The sequence below is a fragment of the Portunus trituberculatus genome, chromosome 27, assembly GCF_017591435.1.
Source record: "Portunus trituberculatus isolate SZX2019 chromosome 27, ASM1759143v1, whole genome shotgun sequence".
In the NCBI taxonomy this organism is placed as follows: Eukaryota; Metazoa; Arthropoda; class Malacostraca; order Decapoda; family Portunidae; genus Portunus; species Portunus trituberculatus.
The window spans coordinates 5215685-5226955 of record NC_059281.1 but is presented as its reverse complement, the minus strand read 5'-3'; positions in this window follow the sequence as shown (position 1 = coordinate 5226955).

Genomic DNA, 11271 nt, shown 5'->3' with positions numbered 1-11271 from the left:
CTCTCTCTCTCTCTCTCTCTCTCTCTCTCTCTCTGATGATCTCAAAATAATCATTCTAATACTAATATTTTAGAATAAGATGATAGGTGGTATATAGTAGTGAGTCAAGTCAAATAAGAGTCATCAGTTTTTTCCTTGCATCAGAGGAATGTGCAAAACAAATGTTGCTGTTTGATAAGACTCACTATTTGACTTATTTAGCGTGCCACCAGAGATTCCAGTCAAATCAATGTCTTCAGTGTACTAATATCAAGAGTGTAATTATGACTTCATATACTCAAAGATGTGCCAAGGTTAACTCAAACCAAATTTCTTCATACTTAAGTATGCCAATTTCCTGTGTAGTGTTTTGTGTCATTGGGAAGCTCAGGTTTTGAGGTGAAGTCACTTTGCCAGTTGATTAATCACAGACTTCTACTGTCTTGTCTTCTCCATCAGTCTTAAGTTTCCTGACAGTGTTTTGTAAGATTGTCACCAATTCTGAGAAGGTAAGATTCATGGGAAATGCAGAATATGGAGGAAGCAAGTGTGGAAGAATAACTGATCTCTCATTAATCTTAGCATAAACCATAGCATCTTCCATGGGTGTAGGCTGTGTCAATGCAAGCTGTATTAATTATCTTCCATGCATTTTCTCCATTGTGTCTTTGGTTCTTAACTATGTAACTTGAACCATAGAGCAGTGTTCATTTTTTTTCAAAGCAGTCATGACACCAGCACCTGAGGACACTCATATAGTAAATCAGAGTATTAATCACGTATCATCACCTTTACTGTAGTTTCTAATGATTTAACCCATGGCATTGTCTCAAGTTTATTTATTTATTTTTTTTTCAGCAATAACACCACCACACACCGACTTCAATCAAGGCATTATGCATGTGCCATCATTATTATTGATGTAGTATGTGATGATGTGACACATTATGTATAACTGCACTTTATACTCCCTCTCACTGTGTTATCCTGTCAGCGTCTTTATGGTACTTATATATATATATATATATATATATATATATATATATATATATATATATATATATATATATATATATATATATATATATATATATATATATATATATATATATATATATATATATATATATATATATATAGATATAGTTACAGTTAATACGTATAATCAGTTAACACGTATATTCCTGAAAAACAGTTAATACATATATTACCTGTTTCACTCAGGGAATATACATAATACCTAAAAATTTCAGTTATTATACATATTACCTAAAATTTGGAGGCATTTTTTATACATATTCCCTAAACTGAAAATTTCCAACACATCTTTATTCATAAAACATATGTAAAAATTCAAGACAACACTAAAAGTGACATTTGTAAAATACGATAACTCATGATATTCATTTATTTTCAGCACATCTTTATTCGTAAAACATGATATGTAAAAATTCAAGACAATACTAAAAGTGACATTTGTTACGCTTTGTTGTTACATGGCAGTTTAGAATGACATCTTGAGTTACATTTCAGCTGAGATTTAAAGCATTTGCATCTTTTTATCTGACATCTTCTTGTTCCGTGACAATTACATCTCACAAAACCTTGACCTCCGCAAGTAGAAACCTCCTGGACTGCTTTTCTCAGTGGAAGTGTCGTTTGCATATCCATGTCTTCAATGGAGTACAGAGCGTACCCGCAAATGTCAAATTGATTTCTACTAAATTTTCCGTCTAGCACACCACTTTTGGTTGCAATTTTGTACAGCTCTTGTGAATCTCTTTCAACAATGACTCCAATAAAATTTTTAGGATCAGTTCTTTCTCGATCAACATTAGGGATTGGAACAGTGACATTGGCATCCGATCCAAATAATGCTGCAAATGGTGTTCTCTTAATCCCACTGTGGAAACTTGAATTTTTATAAAACTGGACAAATTTCAAACCAACAGTCCAGTCAGTGGTTTCATTGTCAGCAAGCCAGGCTGTCAGCATTTCCTTGATGTCAGCATTCGCTCTTTCTACTGACCCCTGGCTTTGAGGGTGCCTGGGCTTTCCATGGACCATAATAAGTGAGGGCCACAGCAATTTCAATTCTTCGATGACTTGAGCAGTAAATTCAGACCCATTGTCACTTTGCAAAATTTGAGGAGCACCAAACAACAGAAAAATGTCCAAAAGTTGATAGGCTACCTCTGCTGCACGCTTTGATGTAAGGGGTCGAAGAACAATGAATTTTGTCAAATGGTCTTGGTACACCATAATCCAAGAAAATCGCCCCTGCATTGATTACATATAAATGAGATCAACTTGGCTTCGAGTTCCGAATTCTTTGGTCAGGATTGGTCGTACAACTGTCCCTTTAGTGGTAGGTCGTCTCTTTTTCTTCTGGCACTCAATGCATCCAGCCTTGAACAGATTAATGGACTCTTGTGTGATGTTCGCATACTTTTGTGACAGATTTTTTATCATTTTGTCTCGGCCACCATGCCCTGTCAAAATGTGTGCCCTTTTCAGAATACTAAATGTCTCCTCAATGAATACAAAGTATACTGGTTCAGAGTTTTCATCTTTGCGTTTTCTTATCAGTTTTTGAGTGTCACCACAGTTCAGCAGCTCATATTTTTTTATTAGATAGTACTGGCGCGGGCTTTTGACTTTCGTCTCCTGGCTGGTAATTAATTCATTTACTGTTTCAAAATATTCATCACGTGTAATTAGCACTCTTTTGTTTTTGCTATGCCACTTTTTTAGTTCTTCCACAAAATGTTGCTCTCTTCTGGCTTCAGAATCCATTTTACAATCAGAGACTTAGAAGGTTTCACTACCCAGGTCACAAGTCAAACTGAAACAAAGAGAAATAAATAAAGAAGGTCTCTCACTTGATGATGAGTCAAGCCCATCTAGAACGGAAGGTTTGGGTATATTGGCTATATTAGTGATGACATCAGAGTGGGTCAGGCCCTCAGCCTTATGTAGGTAGACAAGAGCTGGCGACACACACACACACACACACACACACACACACACACACACACACACACACACACACACACACACACACACACACACACACACACACACTGGCCTTATTATTAGTCTTTGTCCTTCCAGATTATCACGGAGATACTTGTAAAACGTTTGTAGAAAAGGGAGGACATCGGTAGTGATAACATAATTATAAGTAACAAATATATTCCTTACCTTTGGCAGGTAACAACGTAGGTAATACTGAGGCCCAGTTGCCGACTTGCCGTGTGTTCCGTTCAGTCATAGGTTCATAGTCTCGAACCATTTATTTCGAGTTTCCTTCTTTCTCGCTACTTAACCAAATGCCTTCCCGATCGCGAAGCACATAACCAGCTCTCTGTGCCTAGCTCACAACTAAGAAAGATACGTGATGCTTTTACTCATACTGCGAACAACCATATACCAACCACTTCCTGCACCAAAACTGGTCCACTGCCACACTCACAAAGGGCAGTAGTCAATAGTCATATTGTTCATAGGCCTATTGGAGAGTGAGTGAACATACAAGTGACAACAGCTTTCACTTCACCCCTTCAATTTTCAGTTTAGGGAATATGTATAAAAAATGCCTCCACATTTCAGGTAATATGTAAAATAACTGAAATTTTTAGGTATTATGTATATTCCTTGAGTGAAACAGGTAATATATGTATTAACTGGTTTTTTCAGGGAATATGTATAAAAAATGCCTCCACATTTCAGGTAATATGTATAATAACTGAAATTTTTAGGTATTATGTATATTCCCTGAGTGAAACAGGTAATATATGTATTAACTGTTTTTTTTCAGGGAATATACGTATTAACTGATTATACGTATTAATTGTAATATATATATATATATATATATATATATATATATATATATATATATATATATATATATATATATATATATATATATATATATATATATATATATATATATATATATATATATATATATATATATATATATATATATATATATATATATATATATATATATATATATATATATATATATATATATATATATATATATATATATATATATATATATATATATATATATATATATATATATATATATATATGTCAATGCTTCAGCAGTACCATACTTAAGGGTGTGCCAAAAGTGTACTATATGAAGGTGCTTGTATACCTGCATTTATCATCCAATCTGTGTACCTGACATCATCCAATGTATGTAACTAACTGCTCATTGCCATCCTACAGTATTTAGATCAAGTACATAACCAAGTGAGGTATTCTGCATCATTGTCACACTGTCGACTCTGCAGTGAAAAAATTGGTTATACAGCACTGCCATCACCTTTAACTGCCAGGGTTATGCTCAGAGTGGGAGACATGTCACACTCACCTCTTTGATGGAGCTCTGAGGATCACTAGCACCTGAGTAGACTAGATTAGGAAAAGAAAGACTGCTGCTGCTGTGTAGAATTCTATCACTGCTGTCTTCTTGAAGGAGTTCTTAGGAATGAGTGATAAATATAGATAGACTGATAGATAGATCAAATAGATACAGGACTAGAAAATCATGCCATTCAATAGAGAAAATTTAAAAGAGAATGAAGGTATTATACAAATATCTCCAGTATTGATAGACAACTGACTTTTTTTATATGAAGAATCTCAAAAGTATTAGCAAAGTAACAGTTCATTTATGTATTGAAGAGTAATCCCATGTAGTCATCTCACTAAGTGAATGTATGTGATAATTCCAAGAAAATTATTCCTAACGAAAAGAGAGGACAGAGCTGAGATGTGAAAGAAAGGGGGGGAGAGAAAGATGAGAGGATTAGAGAACGGAAGAAGGGCATACAAGAACAGGATTAGCAGAGGCCTCTGTTATGGTCATTCTCCTGGGTAAGTTCTGAGGAACAGGGGCCAGATGTAGATAGTAAAATGGGTAGGTAAAGGGGTGTACATAAGAATGGAAGCAAGGAAAACTGCAAAGATAGACAAGTAGAATTTTATTATGTGACAGATTTTTACTGATTGATAGATGGATAGATCATATATTAAAAGAAGAAAACAAAAATGATGGTTAATATTGTCTTGTCAGCCCCATCATATATTTAAATAACAAAAGTGATATTGAAGATTACCTGATTAAATTAATCAATGATAGTATTTGTGTGGGATTTAGAATGATATGTCAGTCAGTGTGGAAGAAAAGTTTAATTTGTGAGAAAGGAAATAGTGGCTATGAATATCTGGTATATATATAAGTCAGTTGTTGCTAAAGATTGATATGAGTTTACATTTGGTTCTAGTTAAATTTTATGCAGTGAAACAAATTAGCAAAACAAAGTTTGGCAAACTTTTCTTCGTTCAGGGAAATGATAAAAGTTTATGTAGTATTTAGCATGTAATATGTATTCTAAAACTGCCTTTACTAATACTATTTTTGTCTTGAAAGTTTCAACAACTTTCACTAATTTATAAGGTTGTAATGGAGGTTATTGAGATTTTCCAAAGGTGTTTTCAGAATGCTGGTGGCAGTTTAAAAAGGAATTATATAATATTAGCAAAAAAAAAAAAAAAAAAAAAAATTAAGGGAACCTAATTCATTTATGTCTAGAAAAGCATCAGTAGCTTCCCCCACATCTTTTATCAGGTTTTAGTAGAAGCTTCTGAGATTTTTCAAGGATGTTTTTAGATTACTGGTGCTGTAGTAGCTAAAAAAAAAAGATCTGCAACATCAGTAGGAAGGAAACTTTCATAGAAACTTAACAAATAATCATTCCAGGGAGACTGTCGTGTGTTTAAAATGACAGTCCTTGATTTATATTTTCTTGACAGTGAAAATATAGAAAATAAAAAAATGTTTAGTGGCCAGTCAATGCTGAAAACTATCCTCTCAGACAAGTACAAGACTGTAACAATGGTTGTATGTAAGCTTTCAAACATATGCGGTGTAGTATAATAGAAAAATAGCATTTATATGAGAAGTTTAAGTAGGTGATAGAAATTTTGTATATTGGTGTTTAAATTCTACAACAATGTAATCTAAATGCTCACAATATATACTGGTATAGATGTGTATGTGTAGGTACACTGTAATGTTTTGTTTATGGAATGCAGGAATGAGCAAATAAGTTAAAGTATAAATCTTAGAAGTGGTTGTTGTCTTAAGAGTAGTTAGAGTGTTAATATTATTGATGTAGGTATATGTTGCTGTGTTGGAGCATTTGAGGGTATTGTAGATTTGTGATATGGGGAATAATTGCAATGGATGGAAATTTTAATGAGTGGAAATTTTGTGTGTGCATGCAGTTGGAAAAAAAAAGGTCATGCAGTTAGTCAGTTTTAGTTGGTTGTATTTCATTCTATTTATCTTTTTTTTCTTCTTTTCTTCATTATAGATTTTCTACTTTCATTCTCCCGTTTTATTGCATTTCACATCTTTTCTCTTGTCATATGCTTTTTATTTTCACTGCTCTTTATTCTCATTCTTCCCCTTTTGTATTTTTGTCTTCACTGCTCCCTATTGTGTCTGATCAGTTCAATGGTCATCACCTTACCACATACTGTCTCTTCACTGTTCCTCACACTAACCAAGAAACAGACACAGGGACACCTCTTAGCAAACTCATGGATTTTTTTTATATAACTATTACTCAAGGTGACAGAAATCCAGTGTGATTATTTTTTCATATTTTATCCATAGCTATTTAATCTGTTGGTTGATGAGTAGATGTGTTAACTGTAGTGTGTTCGTGTGTGTATTGATGGAGCATTTCCATTTGTGGATCCAATTTATTTAATTCTCTCTCTCTCTCTCTCTCTCTCTCTCTCTCTATATATATATATATATATATATATATATATATATATATATATATATATATATATATATATATATATATATATATATATATATATTTTTTTTTTTTTTTTTTTTTTTTTCAATGTACATTTTAAACTCATTATGTTATTAAATTTTCATTGAAGCTTACTAAAAGCAGTTACTCTGTACTTATGTTTATTATTGCTTAATGCAGGCTTCTTTCACTGTAACTAGCAAATATTTAAAAAAACAGCTGGTTATGTTAGCTTCAGTATCTAATAGGTACATTTTTTTTCACCATAAACAGGAAAAACCACTATTTTTGGGGGGAGCTATTTTTCAGTGTTATTTTTAATGTGCAGTAATCCACAGAATCAGTTCCTTAATTAGTCTTGTTTGCTCCTTGTGTGTGTATGTGTATGTATATGTGTTCAGAAGTATTGAGATAGCAGCTTGTGTATACTTGCTCTTCTGATTTTAACACTAATATAAACTTTTCTGAACAAGACCACCCATTTTTTTTTTTTTATCCTCTAAAGAGTAATATTATGTTTAATAAGTAACAAGGCATGGGAGTTACTTGGATAATCGGGTTTCAAAATTTCCCGCCAATGTAGCATCGTGGGTATGTTTGCTTGCAAGATACATGTGTTTTTTTTTTTTTTTTTTATGCATACACACATTGAAATTGAATTTTTGGGGACATCAAGGACACACTATTTGAATGAGCAAAAAAATCAATTGACCGCACTTAATCATCTTGAGGGTTTTGCACCACATAATTTATTCTAGATTTATTTATCTTCATTTATCTATTTTTTTTTTTTTTTTTTATCTTTCCATTTATTTATCTATTTTGTGACAGTCGTAGTTGATAACCTTTTGGTTCTGCCAGCTGGTAAGACCAGTCTCGGTCAGTAATCATCATATGGTAGTTTGTCCTGCTGGCTGCGAGGACAGTTACTTCCGTGCATATGACGCTTTCAAAGAGGTTTTTCACCACGGCCGAGAGAGATCAGCGTTCAGTGTTGAAACGTTCGATGCAGTGTCGAGTCGACACGTTCAATAAAGAGTCGGGAGGTTCGATATGGCAATCGGCAGTCTGATCAGCGACCTTCGTCTTGCGAGTCGTTATAGTAGTGTCGGTGGCACGATAATGACACGACAATCTGGGTACAGCCTAACAACGGTGTAGACAATCTAGCGAAAGTTGCTGAGCGTATGATTAACACACACACGCAACGCTGTCGGTACAGTGTCGCAAGAGTGGCTGGTAGTCGGCAACTGTTGACAGGGTGTCGGCCACATTCGACCCGCGAAGTTCGTCATTGTGTCTCCGAGATCCGACAACATTCAATGGAATTTCGATACAGTTTCGAAAGAGATTCACGACATTTTCACTCAAAACGTTGATTTCATCAAACTGTCGCCGCAATTCGTCACAAAAATAGAGTTGGTGTATTCGTTTCACACAGGGACGACTTTTGCTATGGGCAATGTGGGCGACCACCCAGGGCACAATGTATTTGGGGGCGCACGAACGCCCCCCCACCCTCCCCCGCTATCCCCCCGCAAAAAAAAAAAATCGCCAGTTTTCTACACTAATACCGCTAACTTCCACGTCAAGTTAGAGAAGTGGTTGCTGGGGCGCCTCTACTATCACATCAACTTACTGCTGAGTCATGTATACAGATTGTGTGTTAAAGAAAAAAAAACAAGGAAGAGGGGGTATCAACTTTCGCCCGTGATCTCACTCTCAGGTGGTGTTCGGCGGTGGGTTTGATGTTGGGCTTGGGTGCGGGCGGAGGGCGTCCGATGGAGGGTTCGCCCAAGGCGTAAAAGTAGCCAGGACCGCCTCTGGTTTCACAAACTGTTTGCGATCGCCTCTGGTGTGCATCCGCTACAGCCAGGTGGCTTCTCAAGACAAGAAACGACTTTGGTTTAGCTTCAGTGTTTGATTCTGAAGGGGCGCTTTCTGTAAGGTTATGCATTTAGGTAAAGACAACACAAACTTTAACTATGAGATGGAGGGATGTTGGCTAGAGGCAGTAGAGGAAGGAAAGGATTTAGGAGTAGTGATAGACAGGACTATGAAATTTTCAAAGCAATGTTTAGAAGCAAGAAATAGGGCAAATAGGATCCTGGGTTTTATAAATAGAAATGTTAGTTATAAAAGTAAGGAAGTGGTGCGTAGCTTATATAATTCCTATGTTAGGCCCCATTTAGAGTATTGCATACAGGCCTGGTCACCCCACTATAGGCAGGATATCAACATGTTAGAAGCAGTTCAGAGAAGAGCAACTAGGATGATACCAGCATTAAAGCGCCTGGAGTATAGAGATAGATTAAAGGAATTAAACATGTTTTCATTTGAGAGGAGATGTATAAGAGGGATATGATAGAGTTATTTAAAATGTTCTCAGATACAAACTACATAGATGTGAGATCTTTCTTTACCTTAGAGGAGGGAAATAGGACTAGAAATCATGGCAGGAAGATTAGAAAGCAAGGCTGCAGGTTAGATATAAGAAAATATTTCTTTAGTCATAGAGTGGTAGACTTCTGGAATGCATTGCCAGAGACGGTTGTAAATAGCACTAGTTTGACAATGTTTAAAAACAGATTAGATAAGCACTTAAATTTATTAGATTTATAATTATGTATAGCACTGCATGATAGTTTTTATAAGAAATTTACTATAGTTAAATAAGACATGATCCCCATGTATGGGGACCACAAATTGTAGAGGATTTCGCTGCAGGACTTAGCCCTGTTAATGGGCCAAATATTTAGAATTAGTATATAATGTATTGTGTACTTGTAAGTGTATCTTTAAGTACTGATGACGAGGTCGCTGTGCGACTGATACAGGATAACCTAGATGGGCCCTGGTGGCCCTTTGTTATCCTATTATTTATGTTATATGTTATGTTATGTTATAAGGTAAGAGTCCGATCATATACTCACGTTCTAAATGGGGTAAGGATAGGTATAGGTTAGGTTCGTGTTCCATGCTCATAAACCCTACTTCCCAACGAGTCCCCAACATAGTAGGGGAGTGATGAGAGAAGAGACAAAATTCAGACATGTTTTATACTGAAAGTCGTCCATAATAATAATAAAGAAAGGAATATCACAGTTTTATACTTAAAATACAGTTTGGTCCTATTGTATGTACAAATTTGTATTAAAGTTGCATTGTAATGAAACAAAAGTATTCGTATTCAGTATGAAAAGAGATAATCTAAGTAAACATGAATCTAAACTTGGTTGTGGAAAAATGAAGTGATGGAAAGTCAGTTGGAATTGAAGGAACAAGGGTTCACTACTAGGTAAACATAGAAAATTTGATTTGCCAATTGACATGCAAGGTGGAACATTTAATGCCATGGTGTTGCCAATTACTTATGGACCAGAGATTTAGGGGGCACTGTATCGTATGGGAGTTACGCATAACACTTAAAGCAAGTGTTGCCGGTTCATAAAGTATGGCCAATAGAAACTCTTGTAAAAATATGAATTATGCTACTGCTCTCGGTTTCTCATCTTGAAAGGAAGTTAAGGAACTGAATGCCGTGAAGACAACACGAAAGATTATCACGGTTGCTAAACTTCCAGATTGTTGAGAGAAGAGAGGGAAGAGAATAAAGATATAATTCTGAATTGCCTAAATAATGAACATTAACATAACATGATTACGTGACAGAGGAGAGAAAATATTGGAGAAACACGGAATAGTCCAAGGTCGGAGCAGAATATGTTTATTATTCGAATAACATTATGCTTTACGGTTACATCATAGAGATCACAATGAGAAAGACAATACGATCAGAATTGTCAAAGGTTGTTCTTATATTTTGTTTTCAATGAGGTTATGACGTGCATGTCGTTTATGTACAGACATGATGTACAGACCCCATTTGATGAAGCAGCCTTTCTACCTTTAGTTTTACCCAGAGCGATATGTCAACTCAGGGATTTTGATAGGTAAATACCATTGGCCAGAAGTTGTGAAGTGTGTTAAGCCACGCCTTTCTCAATCCTACTTCATGTCCGCCTCCCCATCCCCACTCTACATTTTTCATACCCCCTCCATATCACCTCGATCTAACCAGCATTCTCTCTCTCTCTCTCTCTCTCTCTCTCTCTCTCTCTCACACACACACACACACACACCGGGACTGGACAGTTTGGGGCGTCAACAATGCCGTCGAGGGAATCACCGGGGCTGGGCAGGTCAGCATGTTTTGATGTGGTGTGCTGTGATAGTGTGGTGCTGTGGTATATGGTAAAGTGTGTGGTGACGATGGTGGTGGTGTGGTGTGGTGTGGTGCTATGGTATGTGATAGTGTCTGGTGGTTTAATGTGGTGGTGGTGGTGGTGTCTGGTGGTATCGTGGTGATAGTGGTGATGGTAGTGTTGTAGTGTGGTGGTGGTGGTGGTGGTGTTTGTTGATGCTGTGGTGC